This window comes from Ostrea edulis, chromosome 3, assembly GCF_947568905.1.
Source record: "Ostrea edulis chromosome 3, xbOstEdul1.1, whole genome shotgun sequence".
In the NCBI taxonomy this organism is placed as follows: Eukaryota; Metazoa; Mollusca; class Bivalvia; order Ostreida; family Ostreidae; genus Ostrea; species Ostrea edulis.
In genome coordinates, this window is record NC_079166.1 from 73,701,543 (window position 1) to 73,718,823 (window position 17,281).

The window sequence follows — 17,281 nt, forward strand, 5'->3', positions numbered from 1 at the left end:
AGTCTTCAACTTGCAAAAGAGTTGGTGAGTGACTCGACAAAAATATCTTGTGCAGGCGAAAGTAACAAGAAAAAGTGTGAAAGGTTAACTGGAGCTGAAATATTTACAAATAAAGTGCTACAAACTCAATTCTTAAACTTTCTAGGTGTAAGTAATTACTAAGGAAAGCAGGTCATGTACAATAAGAGTACAGTAAAACTCAGTTGTAAGGAAATCACTAGGACCTCAAATTTATCCTCCTTAATAACCAAGATTCTTATATCCAAAAAAGGAAGATTTTAAAAAGTTACCAAGAGGAATCATGAAAAATTCCTTATAACCGACATTTCCTTATAGCCAAGATCTTTATAACAGAATTTTACTGAACACTATTGTTTGACCTAGTCTATTGCACAGATGTTTGCGAGCCAGCTAAAAAAATGTCATTGATCCTGGGACTAAAGTCAAGAACAGTGTTAATTATAAAGTGGACATTTGACTCGTTCTATGAAAAAACAGTTCCTTGAATGAAATCATGTTGCAAGGGAAAAGCTCTGTATATGTATGAAAATATGCATGGAGATAATGTGATGGAAGGCTGCTTTGCTATTAAAGCCCTTGAAGCTTTCTGAAAGTAGGTATATTAGAATATTTTTCTAATGCTGAGGCAGACATAGCAGCAATAATGTTGCCCTCTCCGATTTTATTTTGGGAGAGGATCACGGAAGCGTCGGAATAAAAAGAATCAGATAGGGCTACATCATTGCAGCCAAGGCGGACAGCAAGATCACTTTACATTATTTTAAATTTCAATGATTAATTTGGTGTCCAAGAGGCATCTCACGTTTTGCACAGTAGGTACATGTAACATTTACTTTGCGATATAATGAGAGTCCTTTCAACAAATTTGGACTTTGATACAATATCATGATAGGTAAAATCTTAACTGTGGAAACAACTTTTCCAAATATACTTGATGTGCAGTTAAAACATACAGTAATTATCATAAAATCTGCAATTTTCTACCTGCAAATTGAACAAAATTTGCGACTCCACGAAATGATGACCCAGTGAAAAAAGGATGTTTACAGCATCATAAATTAACCTGTCCTACTCCCCCCCCCCTTTTTTTTAAAAATCTTTGCACAGATCCTGCATATTCCAGTATCACCTGTATATGGTGTTTATATCTCTCAACTGATTCGATATGTAAGAACTTGTTCTGCGTATGGTCAGTTTTTAAATTGAGGCAAGCTACTGACAAACAAGTTTTACAGGGGTTTCAATAGTCTTGATTGAAGTCAGGATTCCGAAAATTCTATGGTCGTTATAACCATCTAGTTCGTCAATATGACCTATCATTGGGTCAAGTGCTGTCAGACATGTTTCATACCGATTATTAGGTCCTTTTTGGCACACTGATTTTGACTACGGATAACTCTGTTTACCTGATCAGAATAAAGGGCTCCCCGTGGGTGTGACCAATCACCTATCGACAGGAGATTGCTTACTCCTCTTTGGCACCTGGTCCCACCTCTGGTCTGTCCAGGGGTCCGTATTTGCCCAACTCTATTTTGTATTGCTTATAGGAGTTATGAGATTGATCACTGTTCGTTATCTTCACCTTTCATCCTACCAATACCTTAATAGAAGTCAATCTACAATACTAATTGGAATGAGACACATATTCATAAAATTAATACATTTATTCATTTGAATCAATAAATAAACAAGCAAAATGTTATACAACTTGACTGAGGACTTGCATATAACAAGACAAGAATTTATTATTGTCACAACAACCAGATATACTAGATCGACATAAAAATCATAGCACAATCAAAGGGGAACAACTCAAGATGACTAAGTGACAGGTCAAGATGGTATAACAAAAGCAACGCCAACGTGGCATAATACGCCCGTAGATTTTGCTCAAGGAAAACATATTTTAGTGGGATTCATATTTTAGTGAAGTTAGCACTGTCCTCTGTGAGTTAATTCATTATTATGCTTGTAGAAATGGATATCAAGATATAAAGAGGGATAGCCTTAGAATGCGCTACTTCATAAATATGCTAATATACCACACACCTTTGCTTGAAACAGTTAGTGCTAAAGTATAAGTACAGGTACAGTATACTGAAATGCAATACAATTTGATTTCATGTGTTTATTTCAGTAATTAGTTTCAGTTTGAAATGGTCAAAAATATTGAACATAACTATTTTTGTAGAGGCAGATCACCATTTTTTTTTGCAGGAGAATCTCAAATTATATAGAAATAAAGTATAACTTGGAAGTTCACAAGCTATACTTGGCACCAAATTATCAAGTGAAGCATGCCATCTAACAGTCTTGACCTTTTAAACTTGAAAAAGAAAAGTATTGGCATTCCTAGTCACAACAGTTTTATTTGTATCCTGCTACAACCACCTTGACCTTTGACCTTGAGAAACAATAGGCTTCCTCCACTTGGAATAAGGTATATGCATATTAAATTTGACACTCCTAGCCCCAACGGTTCGGTCTGTATACCTACAAGGTTTTCCTACTAAGTAAACCTATTACCTTGACCTTGAAAAAAATAGGCATCTTCCTCTCATCATGGTGATCAAATATACCAAGTTATAATATCCTGGAGCTTACGGTTCGGTTTGTATCCTGCCCACAAGGTTTTCCTAGTAAGTGATACTACAACCTTGACCTTTGACCTTGAAAAACAATAGGCATCTTCCTCTCATCATGGTGATCAAATGTACCAAGTTGTAAAGTCCTAGGGCTTATGGTTCAGTCTGTATCCTGCCCACAAGGTCCGGACAGACAGACGGACGACGCCATACCATAATACGTCATATGAGGTAGGCTATCACTCATCGGTTTCCTACTAATAATTTAAAGTATATCAACAATAGAATTCTCGGGGGAAGGGGGGGGGGGGGAATCACCATAAAGAATCTAAAATCTCCAAATAAACTTTCTCTGAAGAAAATCACTCTTAACAATACGAAAATTTGTTTTTACACAAAGTTTCAATTACAGTGATCACTTGGAGGCAATCGTCGGGTTACCTTTTCGCACAGACTGTTCCATAATATACATAATTTCTTTCATAGATGGTCATAATGAAAGGTCAATTTATTGAAATACTGACAAAAAAGAAATACAAAAATTGTCTACAAAACTTCAGACACATAAATAGATTATGGCAAAAAGTATGGGAAGAAGTGAAATTTGCATAGAATAACCATCCAACAGTGGAAACATAAAAGACCAGGAGGTCATATAACAATAAAAAGAAAACAAAAAACTAAAGGCACTGTGAGCTCACAAACTTCTACAAGTGACCACAAACTTGCCAAAATCACCCTGGTTACAAAAAAATAAATAATGAGACACTCTCTGGTCATAAGTAATCTTATATGCAATATAAACTTGCAGAGTATCCCCTATACAAAGTTATGGGACTGACATGAAATTAACACTTTTTGCCTTAACTTGTCCGAATTACCTTCAGACAAAGTTAAAACGAAAAAAATATCTTTAGCTCATATTAATCTTTGCTTGAAGTATCAAATTCCAATATTTATCCATTCTAGATTCATTAACTGGATTTTATTTTTAAAAAATTCTGTCGGTGATCTTGAACTTGTCAGAATTGCCATAAAGTCCAAAACATCATAAATTACTGATAAATATACTGTTCCAATATATCTTTCAGTGAAATGTACATTGCTTTGCCTTCAAATACTGATGAAGGCCGGTGATGGTCGCATATAACATCAAGAGATTCTTGAATGTCCTTATCCAAGTCATTTTTAAAACAGAACTTGGTCCTTTAGGAACTTAAACTTTTCGTCATTCACACTTAGAGGATGGATATAATTTTTACACTGTGGAATACCTAGAAAGAAGTAAAACAATAAGAGGTAATGAAAACAGATTTTTTCAATATAAACAAGTTACAACTTAGTGGCTCGAGATTCAGACTTCTGTCAGGGTACACAATAACGAAAACTTTAAGAGACAGTTTAAATGTAACAAGATGTACTGTGAGCAATGCTCACTAAGAATACCCTCCGCTTACCCCAATCTCCCAAAGGGTGTTGTTAATAGGTATAAATTACCTCTTTCCTGGGTGTAAAAAAATGGTATGCATTTGTAGAAGAAAATGGAAGATATAGTCCGAACACAAATCCATGGCATAAATCTATAATTTTGACCTTGAGATCAAAGGTCAAGGTCATAAAGAGGTCATGAATGTAAATGACACATAGTCTCATGGTGATACACCCATGTCTTATGGTATGTCAAAACCCTATAATCAATTTTGACCTTGAGGTCAAAGTTCAAGGTCATATAGAGGTCATGAAGGTACTTGAAACATCGTCTCATGGTGATACACTCATGTGTCAAATATGATATGCCTATGTCAAAGAACAAAGAAGTCATGGCCCTGACACGAATCCATTGTAAAAACCTTTAATTTTGACCTTGAGGTCAAGGTCATATGGAGGTCATGAAGGTACATGACACATCCTCTCATGGTGATACACTCATGTGTCAAATATGGCATGCCTATGTCAAAGAACAAAGAAGTTATGGCCCGGAGACAAATCCATTGTAAAAAACCTTTAATTTTGACCTTGAGGTCAAGGGTCAAGGTCATAAATATACTTGACACATCGTCTCATGGTGATCTACCTGTGTGCCAAATATGGTATGCCTAAGTCAAAGAACAAAGAAGTTATGACCCGGACACGAATCTGCACAGACAGACAGACAGACAGACGGACAGACAGAGTGATTCCTATATACCCCCCAGAACTTCGTTCGGGGGGTATAAATATGCATGTAGGAAAAGCTTACAATGCAACATAAGTTGAGGAAGGTTAAGTAAGAATAAATCGATAAAGTATTTGTGACCTTGCTGTTTTTAAAAGAGTTTATTTTATCTCCTGTCTTCAGACATCGAGCCTTATCTTATTACAAATGAAAGTCTCCATTACATATTCTGATGTCAGTGTCTGGTGTACAATTTTAATCTAGAGATAATTATTCTACATTCTTTCAATTTGAATACATGAGATACGTATCAGTGAAAAATGTCAAATCCAAATATTGTGTATTCTAACATTTTCCCTAATTTGATGTCTACTTAAAGTTCATTTCTGCAATCAGTAAATTTAATTGTTTAAGAATTCTTAGTTGTCTTATCCAGAGTCTTGACTAATCTATCCAATTTCTTTGGAATCGGTGCTGTACATACATGTATTAGGAAAGGTTTATAATAATTGTATGAACTTTAGATAGAAAGGGATAACATATCAGGCTACATATTGCTGTTTCTTTGAAATAAGTATTACCATGGAATAACAGTTATTATGTCTTATCTAATAACTGATTTCTTTTTGTTTTAAAAGATTGTTTTATTTACAATCAACTTTCCAAAAAGCAGAGGTAAATTTTCACTCTTTAATCGTATCACATTACCAAAATAAACTAACCTAACATTTCTGGAACATGATAAAGGAATTCTGGAATCCCAGGAACAACATCTCCCATTTTTTGCTTCTTGATCCGATGGTTATTCCAAGCAAATTTCACTTCCTCCAATTCTGTCCTGATAATTTGCATGTAACAATACTGAACTAGAGTCTGAAAATGTGCAGGAAAATATTAAAATCTCTTAGCTCCACAGTCCACAGATGCTGTATTTTAATTTGAACTCATCAACTTCATACCTCAAAATAGAAAATCAATCACACAGGTTATAATGCTCAAATAAATGAACTATACAGATGATATAATAGGAGTCATGCTTGCATTGTTATAACAGATTCGATATAGCCAATAATTGTGATATATAGCCAATTTTTATTTTTTTTAAAAACTTACGTATGTAATATTTCAACCATCGTACTTCTGGGGGTCTTGATTTGAACAAACTGGAATCGGAACAATTTAAGGATGCTCCCAATTTTAATATGGCCAGCCATGGCCTTCTTGAGAAGATCTTATAAGATTTCTTCCTAGATATTCCTATGTCAAACTTTGATCCACTTCTGTGGCCCCACCCTACCCCCAGGGGCCATGATTTAAAAAAAAAGAATTTACACTATGTCAGGAGGCTTTCAGATAAGATTCAACTCTTCTTGAGAAGGGATTTTTTTAATGACATCACCTTTTCTTGATTATCTCTCCTTGGAAGGGGACACTACCCTTCATTTGAAAAAAAAAGAATTCCCCTCACCTAAGGATACTTTGTGGCAAGTGTAATTGAAATCAGCTTTTAATCAGCGGTTCTTGAGAATGAATTGAAAATGTGAGAAGTTTACAAATGACACACACCTGCACATATGCACAGCGACAGACAAAAACAGATAGCAATTAAGTGACCTTAACAACAAGAGGCCCATGGGCCACATCGCTCACCTGAGTCACCTTGGCCCATATCTGAAGACTTTCCATATATATTTGCATGTAAAACCTTGGTCCCTATTATGGCCCAAACTACCCTTTGCAAACTTGAATCTACACTATGTCAGAAAGCTTTCATGTAAATGTCAACTTCTTTGGCCCAATGGTTCTTTTAAAGCTTTTTTCTATATTTGTATGTAAAACTTTGACCCCCCCCCCCCCACTTGTGGCCCCATCCTACCCCCCGGGGACCATGATTTGAACAAACTTGAATCTGCACTATGTCAGAAAGTTTTCTTGTAAATATCAGTTTTTCTGACTCAGTGGTTATTGAGAAAAAGATTTTAACTATATATTTGTATGTAAATCTTTGATCCCCCTTGTGGCCCCATCCTACCCCCGGAGCCCATGATTTGAAGAAACTTGAATCTGCACTATGTCAGAAAGTTTTCATGTAAAAATCAGCTTTTCTGGCTCAGTGGTTCTTGAGAAAAAGATTTTTCCTATATATTTGTATGTAAAACTTTGATCCCCTATTGTGGCCCCATCCAACCCCCGGAGCCCATGATTTGAACAAACTTGAATCTGCATTATGTCAGGAAGCTTTCATGTAAATCTCAGCTTTTCTGGCTTAGTGGTTCTTGAGAAGAAGATTTTTAACGTTTTTCCCTATATATTTGTGTGTAAAACTTTGATCCCCCCCTTGGGGCCCCATCTTATCCCCGGGGTCCATGATTTGAACAAACTTGAATCTGCACTATGTCAGAAAGTTTTCATGTAAAAATCAGCTTTTCTGGCCCAGTGGTTCTTGAGAAGAAGATTTTTAAAGATTTTTCCTATATATTTGTATGTAAAACTTTGATCCCCTATTGTGGCCCCATCCAACCCCAGGGGCCCATGATTTGAACAAACTTGAATCTGCATTATGTCAGGAAGCTTTCATGTAAATCTCAGCTTTTCTGGCTTAGTGGTTCTTGAGAAGAAGATTTTTAAAGTTTTTCCCTATATATTTGTGTGTAAAACTTTGATCCCCCCCTTGGGGCCCCATCTTATCCCCGGGGGCCATGCTTTGAACAAACTTGAATCTGCACTATGTCAGAAAGTTTTCATGTAAAAATCAGCTTTTCTGGCTTAGTGGTTCTTGAGAAGAAGATTTTTAAAGATTTTTCCTATATATTTGTATGTAAAACTTTGATCCCCTATTGTGGCCCCATCCAACACCAGGGGCCCATGATTTGAACAAACTTGAATCTGCATTATGTCAGGAAGCTTTCATGTAAATCTCAGCTTTTCTGGCTTAGTGGTTCTTGAGAAGAAGATTTTTAAAGTTTTTCCCTATATATTTGTATGTAAAACTTTGATCCCCCCTTGTGGCCCCATCCTAACACCGGGGGCCATGATTTGAACAAACTTGAATCTGCAATATGTCAGGAAGCTTTCAGATAAATTTCAGCTCTTCTGGCCCAGTGGTTCTTGAGAAGAAGATTTTTAAATGACCCCACCCTATTTTTGCATTTTTGTGATTATCTCCCCTTTGAAAGGAACATGGCCCTTCATTTGAACAAACTTGAAAGCCCTTCACCCAAGGATGCTTTTGGCCAAGTTAGGTTGAAATTGGCCCTGTGGTTCTGGAGAAGAAGTCGAAAATGTGAAAAGTTTACAGACAGACAGACAGACGGACGCCGGACAAAATGTGATCAGAATAGCTCACTTGAACCTTCGGTTCAGTTGAGCTAAAAACTTTGGACCTTCAATGTTATGGAAGAATTATTTTGACTATTTCTTGGCCAGTCACAGACTAGAAATGAATGTCCAGTATTATTGAATGACCCTGACTGTATGAGTTATCAAATATCATTCTTCATTGTTTTTGAAATTTCTCAGAGCATGTAGAAATTAAATCATGATAATTAAGATCAGTTTACATAGTTTTCAGATTAATTCTGTAAGTGCACTAGTCTATCAAGATATAATTTGAAAGCATTGTAATAATTTATGATTATGAAAGTTTCTCAAATTCATATTTTTTAAGCAGTTAGATTTATAGCTATTTATTTATATATATTTATTTCAGCTTGAAATGCATCTGAAACCAGACAGAAGCATATCAGACATGTTCTTTAGATTAAGAGTTATATATGGATACATTGTACGTAGGTAATATATGTTTTCATTTTTCACAAATATAATGCATTTTCTAATAAGAAAAAAATATTTGGTACCATTTGGGTAGTGCATTTTTATGCCCCCCCCCCCCTCCCCCCTCAAAGAAGAGAGGCATATTACTTTGCACCTGTTGGCTGGTTGGTAGACCACATGTTGTCCGGTTAATATCTTGAGAACCATTCACTTGATCATAATATTTAATATGTGGGTTGGTTATGAGTATAGAAGAGAACCCCTATTGTTTTTCAGGTCAAAGTTTAAGGGTCAATCTACTCTGGACATAGGAATATACTGTCCGCTCAATGTTTAGAGAACCCTTTGCTTTACAGTCATCAAACTTGGTACACTGGTATATCTTTAGAAGAAGATAACCCCTATTGATTTTGACATCACATGGTCAAAGGTCAAGGGTCAAACTGGACATAGGAATATACTATCCGCTCAATATTACTATGCAAGTACATGTATTAATTTTTATCTTTATCTAGCATATGACTTTAATGGTAGATTTAAGCTAATTCAAATCCTGACCTGGGGATACGTTTAAAGGTTAAATAAATCAGTCATGTCAATGGGCAAGAAGTCTTAGTCCATGTGATATACAGAAGTTTTCTTCAAATTATGACCAGGTAAAGGCTGCTCTGAGATTAAGAGTTAGACAGGGAATATAAGGATTTAACTGAAACCAAAAAAAATTATTTATCAAATATATATACAAGTATCAAAATTAAGATTGAGCATGCAATCTGACTCGTCTGACAAATATTTTGTATCATATTAATATTGTTGCATTCAGGACCTTCATTATTTTCTAGACCAGTATGACAAGTTGAGTCCCTTTGGAATACACATCAGTGGCTGCATTGATGGGTAAATTATATGTCTATACATGTATGAGGTTTTTATTTATTTTTGATGAAAGCTTATAAAGTTAAATGTAATAAATGATTGTAAATTATCAATTTCTTTACCGCTTAAGGATTATTAGAAATAATTTATTCTGTATAGTTTTTCCCGCTACGTGCTTTGGTGTGAAGCAGGGATCAGTAACAAAAACCCTAAGAAGATTGCTTCATTATAAATTAATATTGTTCTAATTTTCTCTTTTGGAGCATACCATTGCTACAAGGAGATTATCATATGAATTTCATATTTCTTAAAAATCAGATAGGTGCGCATGGTGGTGGTGGTGGTGGTGGGGGGGTTGGGGGTTAAATTATCATTATATTGAAATGCATTTTATATTCAAATGCAGTGCTGTTTAAACCCAATTTTACAAACTTGAAAGGTTTGGGCATTTTTATCATACAATTCGTAACTTGAAAAGATTGAGAATAAAAAAAAAAAGAAATACGTATAGAGGCAGTAGACTGCTGAGAGCATACAGTCCAGAGGAGTGTCGTGCATCAAAGGTTAAACAAGTCATAGTGAAGGCAGTAGAAATAAAATGTATATATAGCATAAAAATATTTCAGTCACATTCATGTACATACATGTTTTAATGATTTTTTTATATAAAACCCCGAGAGAAAATTCATGTCATGAGTATTTGGCAAATAGATATTGTTTAAATTGAACCTGATCAAAGGATGAACATTACAAAATATGTACATACAAGAAGCTGCGCTCGCTCAAACGGTAGCACTGTCAACATATAAAATATGAGATGAGCGAATTTGGTTTTGACTCGAATTTCCTCGATATGCACACATACATTATTATATTATTCTTTAAGAGAGTAGCGTAATGGTTAATCAAATACATTTAAGGCGAAAGCGATGTAGAAACATAATGACTTGATCTATATAACTGAACGAAAAACACAAACCACCCACCTTGTTATCACAATAACGCGGCATGCAGCATGTGCAGATAGAATGATGTAATCTAAGTTCTTGAAAATCTTGGCCTAATAAATCTTCATCAGCGAAAATCTTGGGTAATAAATCTTGGTGACGCTTGGGAAATCTTGACAGCGTTTTTTTTTTGTTGTTGTTTGAATCATTCGAACATGCAACTTGGCCAGGCCAATCTTGGCGACGCTTGAGAAATCTTGACTGCGTTTGGAAGTCATATATCCTGGCGCAATGCAATCCTGACTTGGCCAGGATTGAAAATCATGACCGACCAGGTTATCAATCCTGACTTGGCCATGTTTGAAATCATGACCGACCAGGATTGAATGGTCAGGTTATCCTGACTTGGCCAGGATTGAAAATCATGACCAGGATTGGATGGCCAGGTTATCAATCCTGGCTTGGTTATGTTTGAAATCATGACCGACCAGGTTTGGGTGGCCAGGTGAGGATTGGATGACCATGTTATTGGCCAGGATTGAAATCATAACCTGACCGGCCAGGATAGGATGTGCCAGGATTGAAAATCATGGCTGGTCATGTTTGCAATCCTGACTTGGCCAGGATAACATACCCTGGCCGGCCAGGATTGATTTACAATGAAATATATAGAACATGACCTGGGGGTCCCCTATGGCTTTCCATAGAAAATACTACAATAACTTTTTAGACTACGTGACTTATTTCAAAGAGATACATCCAATGTTTACAAACAAGAAAATCTTAAAGACTTTCATGTATCAAGCCAAAATGAATGTTTGGTATGATAAACATGCCAGAAACAGAGGTTTTAAACCTGGTGATAAGGCTCTTATATCTTTGCCTGTTCCTGGTCATCCTTTACATTCCTGATATCATGATCCTTGTAAAATAGAATGAAAACTTAGTGGTGTCAAATATGTATCTATGACACTTAGCCGGCGTAAAGAAAAACGAGTTTGTTATAATAGTACAAATCTCTGTTTGCCTTGGACTTTCAGTAGGCCGCAACTTTCTTGACGCTACGTATTTACTGCCCGTCAAATGATTAAACTGGTTCCCCGCTGATTGGTGCTACACACAAACACGAGAGAAGCGAGGTCAACGGGGTATCAGTTTAGTGAAATGGTGACTTACATTCTCATTGGTTGGGAGATTAGGTCATCAATATGCACAACATTACACCATTAAAAAGCACTGACTGATTGAAACCCTTTTTCTATGGGTTATAAAACGCTCTAGATAGATGTTTGCATTCCGTACTTACATGGTTTCAAGCGAATATAGCACTTTATGAAAGGTGAAGATCATATTTTATCTCTGACACGTAAATTATCATAGAAGGGACCTTGTAAGTCCAATACTTGAAATTTAAAGTGTCTATTTACAAGGGATCTACCAACAATGTGAAATACTTCAGTTATCATTTTAATATCTTTACAGTAAAGATATTACTAGGACAGTTAGATAATTCGTTAACTGCACTGGAATTTTGTGATCTGATCGCCATTTCATATTTGGAATTTTAATTTGAAAGTCGGTCAAATTACATAGGACGACATAAGACTGACAATTGAATGTTCTGAACTGAAATTTACGCCCCTGCTTTTCTTCAGGAGTACAGGTAGTATACATGGATAAAATTTACAGATTAAAGTGTAAAATTTACAGATTAAAGTGTAAAATTTACAGATTAAAGTGTAAAATTTACAGATTATAGTGTAAATTTTACAGATTAAAGTGTAAAATTTACAGATTAAAGTGTAAATTTTAAAGATTAAAGTGTAAAATATAAAAAATAAAAAGTAAAAACGTGGCACTAATACGCTTCCGTACTAATTATCTTTCAATCTTTCTGTACGTGTTTTGAAAATAGCAATACTGCTTGTCATGGTGTTATATAGTAGGCGGCATTTGTCTACCAAGAGTTGCTTTATGTAGGTTTTAGCTCACCTGAGCTGAAAGCTCAAGTGAGCTTTTCTGATCACCTGTTGATCGTCGTTTGTCTGTCTGTGACAGTGTCTGTAAATCTTTATCGTTTAATCCATCCAAACCACTTAATTTGAATGTTACTGTAGATCCCATTCTTGTTTTAACGGATTACAACCCTCTCACATTTTTTGCATAAAATGTCAAACAAGAATCGTAGAATCGTAAGATAGAGTTTATCGTTAAAAGAGTTTGGTATTGGTATTAAACATATCAAGTGTAATGTTATCGCAAATGCCTTGTCAAGAGTATCATGAATATCCTGATTTTCTGTTTTATCAATTTTTTAATCATTTTGATCTGTGACCTCGACAAGATTCTACACGATATATTTTAGAACAATGTTTGTCAGATACCTGATTGCTTGCACTGCATATTTTCTGGGAAGAGAACATTTAGACGTTTATTTCAGTATACATAGACTATATTTATATTGCAAATCACATTTTCCTCTATGAACCAACCAATTTCAGCGCGCGACACAATCCGTTCACATTGACTATGAACGGATTATGAACTAGCTTAAAGCACGCGACTGAGAGAGCGTAATGGTTTGAAAAAAATAGAACATCTGTTACAAAGATCTCGCAAGTCACACCTTTGGATTGAGATTGTAAACTTACGTGGATTATCATCCCAATCTTGCGGTCTCCTACCTCCAAAATACAGTGCACCTTGCAATGTTGATAAAAGGCAGGGTGAGAAGGAATGTGACATCATGTCCATGTGTTGACGTATGTCACAATAACTACTGTGACAGAGGTTAGGAGTTCGTTTTATGCAACAAAATAGAAGCAATGTAAACAAACGGTGTTTTAGTAAATGAATATAAATATAAGAAATGAACATCACTTTTGAGCTGTTCATGGTCAATATGAACGGATTTGGATTTGAGGCAAATTCTCTGTGAATCGCGTTAGCGATTCACAGAATTTGCCTCAAATCCAAATCCGTTCATACTGACCATGAACAGCTCAAAAGTGATGTTCATTTCTTAAATATATTTTGTATTAATAAGCACTGTGCGGAATATCTGGGAGGTAGACCAAACTGATTGGAATTTACGGCTGGTTTGTTACAATGTATTCTAGTGGGATTCAGCTTGGCGGTAAACAAACAAGGCATCTAACTCCGTTTATCTGTAAACTCTGATATGACCTACTGTAAGTTACAGACCCTGAAGCATACTAGTACACCAAATGAACCGTTTCCTTTTCGACTAGAATCAGTCTGTTACCACATCAAACCGTTCCGTTTGCACCTAAAACCGTTCGATCTCCAAAACAGTTCGTTCCCGCCTGGCTATTCGGAACTCACCTAGAATTATCGAGTCATTGTAGATCAACATTGCGCTCGGTCGGGAATGAAGGAAACAAAATCAATTTGTTAACAAGAAACATTGGTGCAAGCACCAAATTTATGGGCCGGAAAGATTTTGGGAAGTGTAAATAACTAAATATTTTAAGAAAAAAGTGTTCCAAAGAATTCTCTTATTTAAGGAGGTATGCTACACCAGAGAAATTTGATATGGATGAAAAGTGGAGGATATGTACAACAATATTATGAAATTAAAAACTTTCTAATTTACTTTATATAGTCAAAAATGCAGTTTTAATAGAAAGCAATCTTTTTAAAAAAAAATCTAAAATCCTTGCTGAACTTGAACCCATGATCTACAGTACAGCACTCGACATGCTAACCTACTGACCTACTCAACTAGGCGATGATTATTTTAATAAATAGGCAAATATTGTTGATATTCATATGTTCATCCATATTTTAAAAGTAAGTCAGTCATTATGACGATGTATAATACCCCCTTAAAGCAATATAAGCTGTAACTGACGGCATATTATCAACTATCCAATTATGTACTAAATAACACCTATTTGTATAACTAATATAATCCCCAAGATCTGAATAAAAAAATCGCAAAGTAAACAGGGAATATTATTTGAGGGCATGCATGTATCTACAATGAGCGTTTCGTATAAACCACCATAGCGCCGTAAACACGGACATGGGAACGATGATTGCCGAACACAGTCGGGTTGCTGAGACTTTTGAGAAATGTGATTAATTTATTATTTAAAAATGATGCGACTACATTTTGCAGATTTCGAACATACAATATCCATCTACCGATTGAAAGTGGGCGTTGGATTAACATACCAAGAGAGATACTGTAATTTACAAGAGATTGGAGATGGAATTCATTATGTACTCAACTGTGATGTAATGCAAGAACAAAGAATGAATTTTTTATCACCTAAACAAATAAAAATTAAAAAAAATCTTTACTTTTAAACAAATCATGTCTAACAATAAATACAGTTTTTGAGAAAACTCTGTACTTTCATTAATATAAGAAAATAAATAAAATGTGCTCCCCTACCTAGAATACCCATACTTCTAATTAATGATAACACGGTTTTTTGTTCTAACTTGATAGATACTTTATTACATGCATGCATTGTTTACTAAATGTATATATAACAGCTTTTTGTCTTTATATCTCTGTATACCATTGCCTAATGGTGATGAGATCCAATAAATTGAAAATTGAATTGAGACCGAGGTCATATACAAAGACGGAAATTGACGTTTCGTTTGTTTTATTGATTGAATATTGAGGGACTCTCGAGAATATTTCACTCATTTGGAGACGTCACCACTGCCGGTGAAGGGCTGAAAATTTTTAGGCGTATGCTCGGCGCTAATGACCATTGAGCAAGGAGGGATCTTTATCGTGTCACACCTGCTGTGACATGGGACATCGGTTTTTTGGTCTCATCCGAAGGACTGCATATCCCATTTAGTCGCCTCTTACGACAAGCAAGAGGTACTGAGGACCTATTCTAACCCGGATCCCCACGGGATTTGTTTGTTTTAAAATATTACATCGTTTCATGAATGACAAGAAGTACTATAAGTGCAAAAAAGTAATAATGTTCGCAAATGTGCCACTCAAATCAAAGTTGTGAAATTGTTTACAAATTTGACACGTGCTCAGTGTCTCTCGTTCGCTTTTTTCCGAACTGGTGACCTCCGAGGTCAATGCACATCGGAGATAACGAGCAGGAACTACTGACAGAATGACAATGATTCATGAATCGACATTTTATGCTGATTTGACGGGTTTATTGCTTCAGATTCACTCTGATTCCTTAGAGCTATATATATTCAATCACATATATATTATATATTTGTTTTTGTTTTTATTTTTCAATTTATTTACTGTCAGTTATACCAGCTTGTATTGCTTTAAAAGCGCGCGAAAATTAGAACGCAAAGGCTGGCAGAATTTAGAGATATTTCGATCAAATCCGGAGATAAATGAACCAAGTGAAAAGAATCGTTAATTATATGAAGTAACTATTTATTGGTAACTCACACTCAATGATGCAGCTAGTCTTGTGTAAGATCTTAACTTAATTCGCATCTACCAAAGTCAACAGCAAGCTATACACGTTTAAAGTGGGGTTAATCTAATTATGTTCCCCAAACAAAGTTTGGGAACATATTGTTTTTACTCTGTTTCTTCTTATTATTATTATTAGGGTCTTCCGTCTTCAGCGGAAGACCCTTCTATTATTCTATTGTTGATTTTTCACTTTTCTTATTATTATGTCTCCGAACACAAAGAGACATATTGTTTTTGCTCCGTTTCTTATTATGTCTCCGAACACAAAGTGTCGGAGACATATTGTTTTTGCTCCGTTTCTTATTATTCTTATTTTCTTCTTCTTCTTATTCTTCTTATTCCTCTTCTTTCCTGAGAAATTTGTCCGCTCGATTGTATGAAAGTGCTTAGACAGATCCACTTCAAACTTTGTGAACTGATAGGGGGTCATGAGGAGGGGTGCAATCAACTTTTCAAATTTTCAAAATGGCCGCCGTTTCAAGATGGCGGCCAAAAAAGTCAAAAACTCAAAATTGTCGGATTTCAACCAAATTTTATTTCTAGAGTAATATTATGACCCCGAGTCCATTTCCACCATCAATTTTTTTTTTGAGCCGCCATTTTCAAAATGGCCGCCATATACCGAAATTTTTAAAAGTGTTAAAATCTCTACAACATTAGGGTTCTGGGGTCAATTGAGCGTCAACAGTTCATTTCTAGCATCAGTATTTCCTTCCAATCAATTTTCAAATGTTTCAAAATGGCCGCCATTGAAGAAAATGGCGGCGAAAATTCCAGTCCGTCGAATTTCAACCTAATTTACTCTCTAGGTTTGATGGAGGATTCTGAGTCCATTTCTGGCATCAAAAACCATTTCTGGCGTGGGGAGGTGTTCGGAGACATTTGTGTTGGCATCCCAACACAGTTATAGCTCGTTATTATTTTCTTCTTATTCTTATTATTCCTCTTCTTTAGTGAGAAATTTGTCCGACTGATTTTGTGAAAGTGCTTCGACAGATCCACTTCAAACTTTGTGAGCTGATAGGGGGTCACTAGGAGGGGTGCATTCAACTTGTCAAATTTTCAAAATGGCCGCCGTTTCAAGATGGCGGCCAAAAAACGTCAAAAACTCAAGGTTGTCGGATTTCAACCAAATTCGATTTCTAGGGTAATTTAGTGAACCCAAGTCCATTTTCACCATCAAAATTTTTTTTTGAGCCGCCATTTTCAAAATGGCGGCCATATACCGAAATATTTGAATGTGTTAAAATCTCTACAACATTTGGGTTCTGGGGTAAATGGAGGGTCCACAACTCATTTCTAGCATCAGTATTTCCTTCCAATCAATTTTCAAATATCTCAAAATGGCCGCCATTGAAGAAAATGGCGGACAAAAATCAAGTCCGTCGGGTTTCAACCAAATTCAGTTTTTAGGTGTTTTTGAGAATCCTGAGTGCATATCTGGCATCAAAAACCATTTCTGACATGGGGA

At 35.7% G+C, this 17,281-nt stretch overlaps 1 protein-coding gene and 1 long non-coding RNA gene across 6 annotated transcripts in view; one reads left to right on the forward strand and one right to left on the reverse strand.

The window, feature by feature from the left end:
* LOC125680618 (uncharacterized) overlaps positions 1-7,174 on the reverse strand; it is a 7,955-nt gene extending 781 nt beyond the window's left edge. Inside the window, exons 1-2 of the long non-coding RNA XR_008801225.1 lie at positions 5,484-7,174; positions 1-3,880 (exon numbers count right to left, since the gene is read on the reverse strand). The exon at positions 1-3,880 is cut by the window's left edge and continues 781 nt beyond it. This is a non-coding gene — a long non-coding RNA (uncharacterized LOC125680618). The remainder of the gene's footprint in view (positions 3,881-5,483) is intronic.
* The window catches only part of LOC125646367 (uncharacterized), a 159,908-nt gene that overhangs the window by 22,127 nt on the left and 120,500 nt on the right, over positions 1-17,281 (forward strand). The gene's annotated exons all lie outside the window — the stretch shown is intronic.